At 46.3% G+C, this 14,740-nt stretch overlaps 1 protein-coding gene across 11 annotated transcripts in view; it reads right to left on the bottom strand.

Moving 5' to 3' along the window:
- Positions 1-14,740, bottom strand: part of Pakap (paralemmin A kinase anchor protein) — a 466,751-nt gene that overhangs the window by 105,251 nt on the left and 346,760 nt on the right. For 2 of the 11 annotated variants that reach the window (XM_006238186.4, XM_063287318.1), the window contains exon 1: positions 6,139-6,295. The exons of 8 other annotated variants lie outside the window; for them this stretch is intronic. The gene's annotated coding sequence lies outside the window, so the exon portion shown is untranslated. Of the gene's footprint in view, positions 1-6,138; positions 6,296-14,740 lie in introns of those variants that run through there. One more of the 11 variants, XM_063287321.1, reaches the window with a different exon arrangement.

The raw sequence follows: 14,740 nt of genomic DNA, 5'->3' as shown, positions 1-14,740 counted from the left end.
GTGTGGATTTGTCCATGTGAGTGGAGTTAGCCTCGGGAGTATTTGGATCCTCTGGGTCTGGAGTTCCAGGCAATTGTGAGCTGCCCACCATGGGTACTGAGAGCCAAACTTGGGTCCTCTGTAAAAGTAGTGTGTGCTGTCAACCAGCCCCAAGCCCAAGGTTTCTTTTTTTTTTTTTTTTTTTTTTTTGGTTCTTTTTTTCGGAGCTGGGGACCGAACCCAGGGCCTTGCGCTTCCTAGGTAAGCGCTCTACTGCTGAGCTAAATCCCCAGCCCCAAGCCCAAGGTTTCTTAACATAGTTGTAGCTGATCCGTGGGGCAGGATGAATGTCTGCCGCTGTGGGGAGGCTGTCTGGGGCTCTGAAGGATGGACTCTGGTCTGTATCCACTCTTCCAGCCCCAATGAAATAGGCTCTTCTTTCAGGTCCGGTCTGCTAACTCGAGTCCTAAGGTCCGGACATTTTTCATGCCCAGCCTACTCCCAAATCCAAAGAAGCAGGACTTCCCTGCAACCACCTTGTATACAAATCCTCAATAATTTAGTCGATCTTGACTCAACAGACCTGAGATGGGGATGGGGTCTTACCTTCCCCACCATCAAACGCTGGGTCTCCACACTAGGCTCATCATACCCTGTGGGAGAAAGGTCTCTAGCTCCTGAGTATTACCAGGGGAGGCAGTATGAAAGGCAGAAAGATTTCTGCAAGTTCACAGCAAGCCTGGGCTACAATATCAAGTTCCATCTTGAAAAAGAGGGGGAGGGGGAAGGAAGAGAAAGAGGAAGGAAGAGAAGCAAACAAAAACAAGTAGAGTGTGATCCTAATGCTAACATCTCTGCTGGGGCTCTGGGTTCCCAGAATCCCTCATTCCTACCAGTCTAGGAACAACAGAACTCTATGCACTCATAAACAAGGTGTATTCCTAGGAAGTTCTAGTTAGTGCAGAGCTAGGATCCCTAAACAGGGAGAGGATGCTGGATCATCACTGGACTGAGCTAAACAGTGCCCTGTATAGACGTTCTGAGGGGAAGGAAGACTATCTAGAAACTGTCAGGGATAGGCATGTTCTGCTTTCTAAATCGTGCCTGGTTACTTTTCAAACCAACATCCTTCATAGACTGTTCTGGTCCATCCTAGCCTGGGAGAGCTGGCTGCTCTCATCCGATGAGCGATTTGGGCTAAACATAGAGAATACTTTTTTGTATCTGATTTTTAAAATGGGCTGATGAGATGGCTCGTTGTGTAGACGGCTTGCAGTGGAAGCCTGCCGATCTGAGTTCTAACCCCAGAACCTGAGTAACAAAGTTAGTTGTCCCCTGACCTCCATGTGTGCATCATGACATGCACATGCCCCTACATACATCATGCATATGAACAGTGCTAAACAAAACTTGGGGGCTGGTAGATAGGTAGCTAAAGGCACTTGTTACCAAGCCTGAGGACCTGAGTTTGAACCCCAGAAGCCACATAGTAGATAAAACCTGCTTCCACAGGTTATCCTCTGCCACGGCACACAAGTGCACACATAAGCACACGCATATTCATGAATTCAGAAGCATGTACATGTTTAAAACTATATTGTAGGGCTGGAGAGATGGCTCAGCAGTTAAGAGCGCTGACTGCTCTTCCACAGGTCCTGAGTTCAATTCCCAGCAACCACATGGTGGCTCACAACCATCTGTAATGGGATCTGATGCCCTCTTCTGGTGTGTCTGAAGACAGCTACAATGTACTCATATACATAAATCTTTAAAATAAATAGATACAAATATCTTGTAATAAACTGTTTTTGTAATGTGTAGGAATTAACTCTAAATTAATGCCTGTGCTACATTCGCCTCATTGAGGTGCCACAGAACATGCAAACATCACACTGTCAATCTGTCCACGGTTAACTGCAGAGCGGACACGATCCAGGCTTCTCAGGTTTTCCCTAAAACATTTTTATTCCAACTTCCATTGAAAATTGTCACCTTATAAAATGATCATCTCTCTGCCTTAGCAACTCAAGTAACTTCCCAGAGTCTCCTGTGGCACTTTGGGACAGAGTCCCGGCAGCACCATCATACTGTGGGTCAGTGAGTGAACTTAAAGCCAAGATTTGTGGCTACTCAAAGAGAAGGTGAAGATGTGTAAAAAAGGATGACACATGTGTGACACATGTGTGACACACTACAATTTCACAAGAGGTTTTTGTTTTTGTTTTAAATTCTATCTTATTTTATTTTCTTTGGGCAAGGAGGTTGCAAGGGGGAGGGGAGGGGATACAAAGGAAGGGAGTGATGAGTGGGATTAGGGTACATGATGTGAAATTCTCACACACACACACATCAATAAAAAGTTACAAAAGAAAGAAAGATAAAAGGAACAGCCAGTGTAGAACCCAGTAACAGGACAGTGACTTGGAGAGTAAGTGGGGGACAAGAATGGGACACCAGACAAAGCGTGCACGCACACTGCCAAGTGAAAAAGAGAGGCCATGAGACAGGCACCCAGGTTCAGAAAATCTCCACAGTCGAGCTTCTACATCAGAGCGAGGAATGAAATGAACGACAGACATCCTATATAGTTACTGGTTACTGGCATCTAAAAACAGGAAAAAACCAACTTTAATGTAATGCAGGACTGCAGCGACACAGGCAGGGCTTACAAAATTCTACCTCAAGATTCTTAAATAAACAATGCCAACATTAAAATATAAAGGACAGTCCCGTTGTTAGTCTTTATGCTAGTGGCTAGGTGTCCACCCATTTATTCGTTCATTTAACAACTAATAACAAAATAAAATACAATAAGATAAAACAAAGACTATCACACTGAAGTTGGACAAGATAAACCAAGAGAGAGAAAAGAGCGCAAAAGAAGCCCAGGAATCAGTCCCACTTGTTGACGCATTCAGGAATCTTATAAAAACACTAAACTAAAGGTAAGTGCAGAGGCCCTGGTGCAGCTCTGTGCAGGCCCTGTGCATGCTGCTTCAGTCTCTGCGAGTTCCCATGAGCTTTGCTCATGTTGACCTAGAGGGTCCTGCTTTCTCGATGTCCTCCATCCTCTCTGGCCCTTACACTCTTTCTGTCCCCTCTCCTCTTTCTTGGGGTTCCCTGAGCTCTGAGAGAAGGAATTCGATGGAGACATCCCATTTAGGGCTGAGTGGTCCAAGATCTCACTCTCTGCTTAATGCCTGATGCGGGTCATTGCATCCGTTCCCATCTGCTTCAGAAGGAAACGTCTTTGTAGCCTGCTGAGCAATGAACTGTGCATACACAGGATATCATTAGGCATCCTTTTTAACCCCTCCTTTCTGACTTGCTTGCTTGCTTTCACTTCTCAGAAAATCTGCCTTTGGGTGTTGCGTGTGTAAGCCTAAACAAAACATCTCCTATCAAAACTTACTAAAATTGTTGAGCTTCGTACACACATTAAGCAGTCTCTGCCAAGTGCCAGTGGCTGGCACAGAGCCCATCTAGTTATCTAAGCACTTCGGTGACTCCTGTTTCTCACATCAAAGAAACAGTCATTCCAGTCGCTGACTGGAGTTCCAGTATCAATTCTACTAATGTTGTAATACATGGAAATAAAAGCACAGAACTAGAGAGCAAAACTTCACACTCGAGGAATTAATTTTCAGCGATGCTCCTGTTTCAATTATTAAAAAAAAAAAAACTCTTAACCCAACCTTCATCCAAATTCAATTTCCCCTTTATTTAAACTTCTCATTACCCTAGTAAGCAGAGGTGACTAATGAGAAGTGCAACGGAAATCTGGGCCACGAGTATTTTAAGAACCCATTAATTTTCATTTTAAAGTGTGTGGTTGGTTACTTTTTGAGACAGGGTCTCTCTCTCTCTCTCTCTCTCTCTCTCTCTCTCTCTCTCTCTCTCTCTCCCTGGTTGACCTGAGATTCTCTATGTAGATCGGGTTGCCCTCATACTCACAGAGATCTACCTACTTCTGAGTGCTGTCATTAAGGCATGCACCCCGCCCCCTCCCCGAGACAGGGTCCATTCCACAGCTCAGGCTGACCTGGAACTCAAGTCTTTTGGCAAGCCTCCCGCTTCTGCTTAGTATAAGCCTAAGCCACTGTGCCCTACAAGAGCCCACTGACTCTGTGAGGATAGCACATATAAACCGGCAACAGCTAGAAGGTCCACGGTGCTAGTAGGTTAGCCCTATAATAAAATATTGAATGTCTGAGAAATACAACAACCAGCGGGGGTCATTTGATCAGTAAGTTAAGACGGCCTGCTTCACCTTACTGGAGATCCTCGGGCTACTGGGTCAGAACAAACCACTTACGAAAGTTAAATGAATTCTGACAACACCGCTCTGCACTTCGAAGGTAGAAAACACCGCCAACTGTCATGCCAAGGCTATGAGATAATGGGGATTTCAAAATGTTTGTCCTAACGCAAAGACCAGCCAAGCTGTTCGTGATTGCACCTCAGCATCCCAGAGACCAGGCGGAACTCCATGGTGCATTCTGCTGGGGCAGAGACGGAGGCCTAGACAAGGCTACCTTTGATGCTCCTGGCCCAGAGCTAACTAGGGTTGGGGGTGGGGGTGGGGCGTGTTCCTCGGGACTCTTGAGGTCCCTCTATCCAAGGGAGAGGATTCTCTTTTAAAAAAAGAAAAAGATCAAAAACAGAGTGGTGAGGAAGCAGGAGACAGCTGATCAGAACATGATCATTCATGTTAAAAAAAATAAATTCCTTCTCATAATACTATAAAATTTTGTCCGTCAAAACCGGGAATGCTGCCAGACTTAGAGAAAGAAAAGATGTTTGGTTAGAATGGAAATGCTGCCAGGGAGGCAAGAGTGATGCTTAAGTGAACTAACTCATCAGGACAAAGACAAGCCGTCCTGAGGCATGTTGGTGGCAGGTGCATAGCATGTATGCCTCCTCTTCACCCTCCCGGAGTCTGTGAGCACGTGCCGAGACAAAAAGAGCTTCCAGAGAGAAGTAAAACTTGTTCATAGATTCAAAGATATAATACGGCAGATAAAATTTGTTTTCAAAGACAAACGCCAGTAGTAAATTTGCTGGATTATTGTCACTGGGCTTGGAACCGACACAAGGAAAGGTGCTGATTTGCCAAAAGTCCCCAGTATGCAGTCTCTAGGGACAAACCACTACCGGGTCTGAGGAAATAACCCACTGCCATCCTTTTCACAGATGCACCTTTATATGGCTTGGGATGATGGATTTGACGTCAGGCCTATTGAGTAGCGTCTTCATCTGTGCTGCGGAGCTCGGCGACCCAGCTGCTAGCCCAGCCCATTTGGCTCTCAGCACTGGCTGCTCCAACCCTCATCCGCTCTCATCCGGCCACCTGTGCCACTGCTCTCGGTGCGGGTTGCCGTTCTCACGGGCTTCGTTTCAGTCCCTTCTAATCTACTGGCTTTCTCTAGAGTTTCCCAGGGCTGCCAGAGTCTCTCTGCCTCTCATCCTTACCAGCGTGCCTCCTCTACGAACTTCACCAGTGGCACTCTCCTCTGCGACCTGCTCCTAAAATTCCCTTCAAAGTATTCCCAGAGACTCTCACCCGGGCTTCACTCGAAATGAAACCCAGTTCGAACTCCTGAAGGCCGAGCCTCAGGACAGACGAACCTGCTCTCTCTCGAACCCCAACCTTCCTGCCCTTCAGAACCGTTGCGTCCTCCATCAGCTGAAGAGTTCAGTAGCCTAGACTCCAGTCCAGAACTGCTCCGGCTGAGCACCCTAGGCCTCAGTTTCCTAGCAAATCTATGGACTTCTAAAGATGCCGCCAGCACCGCCACCCCAGCAGTCAGGACCCGAGCCTTTTGGCTAACTGACCTCGGTGCTCCACCCCTACTGGCTCTTGGGCACAGCCACATTTGATTTCACCGGTTTTCATGTACATCTCGGCGGAAGGTGGGGCTGTTTATTTTTTAAAGCATATGTAAGTATTGAATAAAGCAGCCCGAAGCCCGGCCCTGCCCCAAACCTAAGAAATGCAAAGGCACATGGACCTTTCCAGCTCCAGTGGCTTCCCAGACAGGAACCACTAGACACAGATTTGAAGACTCCGTTGGTCCTGAAAATCCTTCAGGATCCCGGTGCTGGAGAGCACTCTAACCCCAGAGTTCCGAACTGCCACGCCCCAACTTGGACACCCACCTCTAGGCGCCAGTTCCGTGGGCGCAGTCCTCCGGCTCCGCTCCAGCGTGGTGCGGCTGCCGCCTGCTGCTCCCAGCGTCCAGGGAAAGACACCGCACAGCCCCAAGCTGGGGCCAGCGCATCTGCCAGGAGCAGCAGCCTCTGGGCTCGCTAGGCACCCGGGAGCCCCGCCCACCCACCCGGGCCCGCCCCACCCACCCGGGCCCGCCCCACCCATCCGGGCCCGCCCCACTCTAGGCCGGTGGTCCGCCCTCCTTTTTCACTGCTCCTCCCCATCCACCCAAACCTGCTCTTGGTAGCTAGAACAGAACCTAAGCCCCTAAGAAATGAATAAGTGAATGCGTGCATGCCTGCATGAATGAATGGAGAAACGAGTGATGGGAGAAGTGTCAAGAGAATGTTTTCTATTTTTTAAAAAAGATTTATTTATTTATTTATTATATATAAGTACACTGTAGCTGTCTTCAGATACACCAGATACATCTCTTTACAGATGGTTGTGAGCCACCATGTGGTTGCTGGGAATTGAACTCATGACCTCTGGAAGAGCAGTCGGGTGCTCTTAACCGCTGAGCCATCTCTCCAGCCCAAGAGAATGTTTTCTAACTGGGGAGGGCACCGCGTGTCTGAGTTAGTGCATGGGTGGGTGCCTGTGAAGGCGTTGCCAAGTGTATATATGTGTACGAGTGTGTATGGAAGTGTGTGGATGCCTGTGCATGCTCACAGAGCCCGGATACTAAGTTCCTACCTCAGGGGGAGAAAGCCATGACTGGCCCCTGGGTAAGAGCCAACGCAGAGGGTATGGCTGGGAACTGTTTCTTAGTTATAAAGAGAATTTAATGTGTTCCAAAGGCTGAGATGCCGATAGAGAGAGGTTCTGGAAAATCTTTGGTTCGTTCATCCTTCAGACTGCTGTGTCCGTGCTGGTCCGTAGCTGCTTAGTGTCAGAGCGTGTCTGTTAACAATGCCAGAGTTGGGCAAGGAAGCAGCTGATGCCCCGCGTTTGGCTCCATTAGGCAGGTGGCCAGCCATCCCTCATTTCAGAGAGGTCTGAAATTTCAGTCTGTCATCCCCTCCCAACCATGAATATTTAAATAATGTTAATGACCCTTTGAGAGCCGACCAGCCCAGAGGTCCTTAGAGAGGACACCATAAATGACCCTCACAGAAAATAGTACTGTCAAAAAGCAAGCTATTGTGGCTCTTATGCAGCTATAGGGCAAGTTGTTTGTTGAGGGGGAAAAAAATCACGAAGTGGAGTCAGAGGCAACTTTTCACCAGGAAAGTGTTTCCCCAGTGATCCAAAGCCAGGCCAGTCTGATTCCTTTACAGTCCCTAGGGCTTTCCCAGTTCTCCTCAGCTGTCCCCTCCCCCGCCCACAATCACAGGGCCCTGGGCTCAACTTCTGAAAGTCTGTTTGAATGACAAACACAGCCGGGAAAGGTCTTTGCCCCAGCCTGACTTCATTTTCCTAACCTTCTTTGTATTGGAAATCTGGGACCTCCAGAGGTTAGGGAAGTGAAATTGGGCTGGGATTTCCCTGAAAGCCAGGATGGCTTTCCTAAGGGCCAGGGAACCAGACCTCCTGTGAGAAAAGCTTTCTCCTGCCTGAACACTTCCCCAACTCTGACCCAGGGAATCCTGTAAAGTCTTCCAAGGAGACTTTGATAGGCTACTTCTCCAGCGCCGATGAAATGAGCCAATTTAAGACAGATTAGATTACATTAAGGGCAGGGTTATTTGGGAAGCTGTTCTTGGGTGGGCAAGTTTACTGGCCCAAGGACCAGGGAAGTCACCATGGGGGAGGGGGAGGGGAGGGAGAGAAAAGGGGACAGGCACGCAGAGAGAGGAGAGACCAAAATGCCTGGATTTTATAGGGAAGGGCAGCCCAGCCCCTGGGCTGGAAAGTTCAGGGTTGGGGGAGGGTATGCCAAGTAGGAACTGAGGGATGCTGGGGAACCTGAAAGCCCCGTCTGCCTTGGTTTGTAAAATATGTACCTCAGTCCCTTGTCCTGGTTCCGAAACCAAACAGACTTCCCTAACTCTCAGTCAGGCTTCTTCCCCCTGGTATTTAGAGATTGTCTCGTGGACGTTTTGTTTTGCTTTGCTTTGTTTGCTTGGGGTCTTTTGAGACAGACTCGCACTCTATAGTCCTGGCTGATCCTAAGAGGCCACCACGCCTGCTTTTCACCATTGGTTTTTTGTATTTTTTAGACACTATTGGATTTCAGTAGTATTTATTATTGGCTAGCATCAACTATCCTCCCTTCCTGCCTTCTTTCCCTCTTTCTTCACCCCTCCTTTCTTCTTCCTTCCTCCTTAATCTATAATCTCAGCCCTTAAGAGGCAAAGGCAGAAGCCCTGCTATCATTTGGACACCAACCTGGAGAGTTCTGGGATATCCTGGGCTACAATCTGGTGAGTTCTGAGCTAACCTGAGGTACAGTGTGAGATCTTATCTCAAAAAAAAAAAAAAAGAAAAGAAAAAGAAAAGAAAGAAAGGAAGGAAGAAAGAAAGAGGAGAGAACAGAAAAAGAAAGAGATATTGGGTACCCTACATCCTAACACTATTTTGAATATATCAGTGTTGCTTGAGAATGCTCCCTACAAGGAATATGCGTGGGGAGGTATTTATTTTATGTCCCACAACTAGACAAGGAAGGCTTCCAAAATCAAAGCAGAGGTGATGGTCTTTACAGACCCCACCTCGGCAAGGGTCTCATCATCTCCCCTTCCCTGTATAGGCCTAAATTAGAGCAAGCATAAAAGTTACTAAGGAAATTACTTCATTACTAGGCAGTGGTGGCTCACACCTTAAATCCCACCACTTGTGAGGCTGAGGCAGGAGGTTCTCTGTGAATTCTGGTCTACAGAAAGAATGAGTTCCAGAATAGCCAGGGCTACCTGAGAAACCCTGTCTCAGAGAGAGAGAGAGAGAGAGAGACAGAGAGAGACAGAGAGACAGAGAGACAGAGAGACAGAGAAAGAGAGACAGAGACAGAGAGAGATGGAGAAACAGACAGAGATTTGTCTTATCATTAGAATTGAGTAAATGATGAATTACTTCTTTTCCAAAGCAATGTCAATGTTCTATTTAATTTGAAAGTTTATAGCATTCTATAGAAAGAAAGAAAAAAAAAAAAAAACCTGCTGGTAACATTGACATTGCCAGGAAAAAAAGCTGGTTCAATGCATGCTGGTGTTATATTGGAAAATGTTTCTGTTACTTTTCAAAATATTGAAGAAGTAACCATGCTTAAACTTCTTTTTGGTATTGTTTAATGTGTGCGTGCCCCCCACCCCCCAATAAATCTCTCTCCTGAGACATGGTGTGTGGTGTGATCTCTTTGTAGCACACCTTGGCCCTGGCCCACCAAGGTATCTCCTGCTGCCTAATCTACCATGTGTAACCACATGGAGCCCAGGGATGCAACTCAGGCCATCAGGCTTGGAAGCAAGGGCCTTTACCACACAGTTTTGTGTTTGGTTGGTTTAGGGATGCTGGTGAGTTTTTAAAGACAGGATCTTTCTATGTGTCTCTGGCTTTCCTGGAACTCACTACATAGACCAGGCTGTCCACAGAGTTACAGCTGTTCCCCTGTATCTGCCTGCCCAGTGCTGAGATTAAACGTGTGTGGCACCGTGACCAGCTCAGGCTGGTCTTAAATTCCCTATGTAGTGGAGAATCTTTAAGGCCTTAAAATTTTGTTCGTTTGGGCTGGAGAGATGGCTCAGCGGTTAAGAGCACCCGACTGCTCTTCCAGAGGTCATGAGTTCAATTCCCAGCAACCACATGGTGGCTCACAACCATCTGTAAAGAGATCCGATGCCCTCTTCTGGTGTGTCTGAAGACAGCTACAGTGTACTTATATATAATAAATAAATAAATCTAAAAAAAAAAAAGTTCTTTAAAAAAATTTTGTTCGTTTGTTTGTTTTTAACTCTGTGTGTGTACATGTGAGAGCAGAAGCCAGAGGTCAATCCTGAATGTCATTCCAAGCAGGCTAGCCTAACCAGCCAGAGGACCTCAGGGACCTTCCTGTCCATTGTTCCCAAGTACTGGGATTATGTATACTCCACCATGCCTGGCTTTTGTGTGTAGATTCTGGGGATCAAACTTAGGTTCTTTTGCTTGCACAGAGAGCACTTTATTGGCTAAGCCATGTCCCCAACTCCAGAATAACAGTTACTAAAGCTGAGCATTTCAGAAACAAGCACATCTCTCCTAGATGTGCTTGAGTAGCCTCTTAGAATGAATGGCTCCTACTCCCATGGACAAAACACAACCTGAAGGAATAAATGTCACCTGCTTGTAAAAGCCCCCTACATTGTCCAAGGACAGACAGCCCTCCATGGTAGCCAGCCTTCTGCAGGGTTTTGCTTTGTTTTAGGGAGAGGTGAGATTTCTTTCTTTTTTTTTTTTTTTTTTTTTTTTTTTTGGAGCTGGGGACCGAACCCAGGGCCTTGCGCTTGCTAGGCAAGTGCTCTACCACTGAGCCAAATCCCCAACCCCGAGATTTCTTTCACTACCAGCTAGGTGAACATTTTTCTCTTGAGATGCCTCTCCCCTACTGTTGGTGCACTTTAAACAACCCCATGGGTAGGAGTAGCCATCCATGGACTCAAGAAGTAAGATGTAGGACAAAAGTGATGGGCGAGCAATCAGCCTGGACACTTCCGTCCCCTTCCATCTGAGCAAAACAAACTAAGTCCGTAATGGCCTAACCTCAGAAGTGAACAGGTTCCCCAAACTCAAAGATTAGTCATGTGACAGTGGAGGCAAACACCTTTAATCTCAGAGACAGGCTGCTCTCTGAGTTCAAGAGCAACAGAGTAAGTTCCAGGGCAGTCAGGGCTACACAGAGAAACCTTGTCTTGAAAAACAAAACAAAACAAAAACTAAGGAACAAATGGACCTGAGATTGTACCAGAGAGCTGATCTGAAAATCCAAAGAGTCCAAGACTGTCCACAGTGAAAGAGAATTTGCCATCTCATCCTTCTAACAAGGACTGAGACAAGAAGCATCAGCTGGAGGATTTCAGTTGTCAGCACTGGATGAGTTCATAGTAAATCTGAGGTCGGCCTGAGTGCTACCTAGTGAAACTCTATTTCTCCATCACCATCACCAATCAATCAATAACAAAGGCAAGGATAAACTGGCTGCAACATTTGTCACTTGTGATTGTCTGACTTAATCCAGATGACCTAGTTGTTAGGAGGGAACCTCATTTCTCCCTTCTGTATCCATGTGCGTCCCTGATTTGAAACTGGACCTTTAAGTTGATATCCTCTTCCCTGAAAGAGAAGGACCATTCTTCACTCCAGAGGGTTGAAGCAACTCTTCACCCCCCCCCTTCAACCCCCTCTACAACCACCAGATAAACACAAAAACAAACACACATTAAAAATAAGATCACTTTTCTGGAGCCAGGTATGGCGACAGAACCCTAAAATCTCTTGACAGGAGAATCTCAAACTCATGGCCAGTCCAGGCAATGCCAAGGCCACCTCTCAAAACGAACAAGAAAACAGCTGGGTGTGGTATCTCAGGATTATAATCCCAGAATCTGGGAGGCTGAGGCTAATGGTTTGTCACAAGTCTGAGACCAGCCAGGACTGTATTAATAAATTCTTATGAGCCAGAGCGAGACCATGTCAGAAAAAACAAACAATAAAAAACAAAAACCTTACCTTTTCTAAAATATCAAAAACAGAAACAAAACAAAATCAAGAACTAACTCTTCCAAAAGGTTAGAACCGGTTTCCATGCGCACATGTGTGTGTATGTGTGTGACATGGGTGTGTTTTCCATGTGCATATGAACGTGTGTGTGAATGCACATGTATGAGTATGTGTGAGAGTGTGTTACGTCTGAATATGTATTGGTCTTGAACTCCTTCCCTGAGTGATCTAGATCCAGGAATCTGTATTTGTTTGCATTTGATGCTCCCCCACATCCTGGTTTGGGGAGCTCAGTCACCCCAGTAGGAAAGGGTGAGGTAAGCAAGGGGACAGAACAGCTTCCTCTGAGAACACTTGGCTCCGGGGCCAGGTTTACTCTCAGTCCTGGTCCTGGCACTTTGCCTCACTGGCCTTTCCTTTGCTTTCTCTCCAGGGCTTCTCACTTCTGGTGCCCGGAGCAGTGCCTTCCTGCCTAGTCCACGTTTACTTCCTTTTCCCGAATTCTCACCCGTGGTCTCTCTGCCAATCTCTGACGTAAGGAAGGGGTCACCTGGTTCCATTCACCCAGCTGTTTCAGCCTGGCTTGTTTTTTTTGAAACAGGGTTTCTCTGTTCAGCCCCAACCATCCTGGAACTCACTCTGTAGACCAGGCTGGCCTGGAACTCACAGAGATCCGCCTGCTTCTGCTTCCAGAGTGCTAAAGGCACACGTCACCACAGCCAGCTTCTTTCAGCCTTTTAAAATAGCTCTTTTAAAAACACACTCCGAAAGCCCAGTGAGGTGGCCCATGTGGATAATCAGAGCACCCAAGGACCTGGGATGGCACATTCATGCAAGTTCAGGGACAACCACCTGGGTAGTTCCAGGTCAGTGCTGGGTGTAGAGTGAGCCCTTCTTGGAAAAAAAAAAAAAAAGCCAAAAAGCCTCAGACCAGAATCCCTATGATAAGGACCAAAACAGTAAACTAAATTAGCCATGCCTGTTATCCCAGAATTAGGAGGTAGAGACAGGAACCTAAGGAGTTCCAGGTCATCTTTGGCTATATAGCAAGTTCAAAGCCAGTTTGAGCTACTGGGGACCTTATCTCAAACTAAGCAAAACCAACCAACCAACCAAATGTGCATGCGCATGCACACACACACACACACACACACACACACACACACACACACACACTCACTCAGATAACCCTAGCTTCGAGGAAGCTCAAGCAGAAGGATCTCAAATTTGAAGCCAGCACCAGCTATAGTGAGTTCCAAGCTAATCTAGACAATAGGCTAGCTTGTCTCAATCAATCAATCGATCAATCAATCAATCAACAGGGCATGGTAGTGCACCCCTGAGATCCCAGCACTTAGGAGTCAGAGTCAGAAGAATCAGAAACTCAAGGTCATCCTTTCCTACATAGTGAGTGAATTCAAGGCCAGACTGGGTTACCAGAAGACTCTGTACAAAAAGGGACCATGGAGGAGAGGGGACCTGCACAAGTAACAATACAAGATTCTGTGTGGGCTTCACCTGTCTCCCCTGCAGTGGCCTGTGAGCTCATTTGTCGTTAATATGTTAGTTTGGTAATTACCAACATACTTCTACACAGTCCTGGCAATCTGTCGTGGCTGACATTTTTATCTTGTTTAACTAATTTGAAAACACTAGTGAGCACTGCAGAGGTGATGTCCTACAGGAGAGACAACACAAGACAAAGTTCTCACTAAGCATGGTTCTGCAAGCCTTAGAAGATGTGTCACATACTTGGAAGGCATGCAGCTGGCTCACCAGCTAAGCCAGCGCCAGCAAGCTAGCAAGAAACTGTAAGTTTTCATCAAGAATCTTCATCAGTGCCTGGGTTTCATGAGACTCTACCGTCTGATTCCAACAGTGCTCAACTCTCTTCTCGGTGTTAAGAAAGCTTGTGACTGGTTTTGGTTTTGGTGCTGGGAATCAAAGCCAGGGCCTCACTGAGCAAACCCTGTGCCTCTGAGCCACACTGCCCCTATCTGAAGAATTATATTTTAGTTTATTGATGTCTTGGGTTTGGTGTTTTGCTTGGTCTTTTGTAACCCAGACTAGCTTCAAACTCCTGAAAAGCCTGTCTCAGTCTCCCAAGTGCTGGGATTATAGACAGGTACCAATATAGTCTGTGTTTGCTTTGTTATGTTTTATTTGTTTTTAAGTCAGGGTCTCACTATATAGTTTTGACTGGAACTGTCTTGGAACTTCCTACGTAGATCATGCTGGTCTTGAACTCACAAAGATCTTCCTTCTTCTGCCTCCCAAGTATTAGGATTAAAGGCCTGCACTAGCACGCCCAGCTTTTTTTTCTTTTTTTTCTTTTTTTGTAATGGCAACATACTCAGATGGCAGAGTGTTTGACTACTATGAACAAAGCCTAAGAAACTATGGCATTTTCTTAGTAATTTTCAAGCCTTTCCCCTCCCTCCCTCTGAACTTTTAAGTACAAACTATTAAATTATAGAAAGAACTGTGAAAGTTTTTAGTCATAACAGGGGGGAGATAGAAGACTACATTGGCATTTACAATTTTAATAATCCTGATTATGGCAGAGGCAATCCTCTCTGACTTTTTTTTTTTCTTTTTAATGTGGCTGGCTTAGTTGTTAAGAACATCTGTTGCTCTTGCAGAGGGCCCGGGTTTAGTTATCCAGTCTGCATCAAGCCACAACCACCTGTAACTTCAGGTCCAGAGGATCTGACACCCTCTTTTGGTCTCAGCTGACATCATAGACCTACTTACAGGTCACACACATAAAACAGCCTCACACATAAACTGCTTTTTTTTTTTAAGGTGGGTTTTTTTGTTTTTTGTTTTTGTTGTTATTTGGGTTTTGTTTTGTGCAGGTCTTGTCAGATTGGGACCATGGGTTGACGCAAGATCACTTTAAAACCACAGTCGTTGTGC

This window comes from Rattus norvegicus, chromosome 5 (genome assembly GCF_036323735.1).
Source record: "Rattus norvegicus strain BN/NHsdMcwi chromosome 5, GRCr8, whole genome shotgun sequence".
Lineage (NCBI taxonomy): Eukaryota > Metazoa > Chordata > Mammalia > Rodentia > Muridae > Rattus > Rattus norvegicus.
Note: the sequence above shows the minus strand (reverse complement) of the source record. Positions and strands in the feature narration are given on the sequence as shown.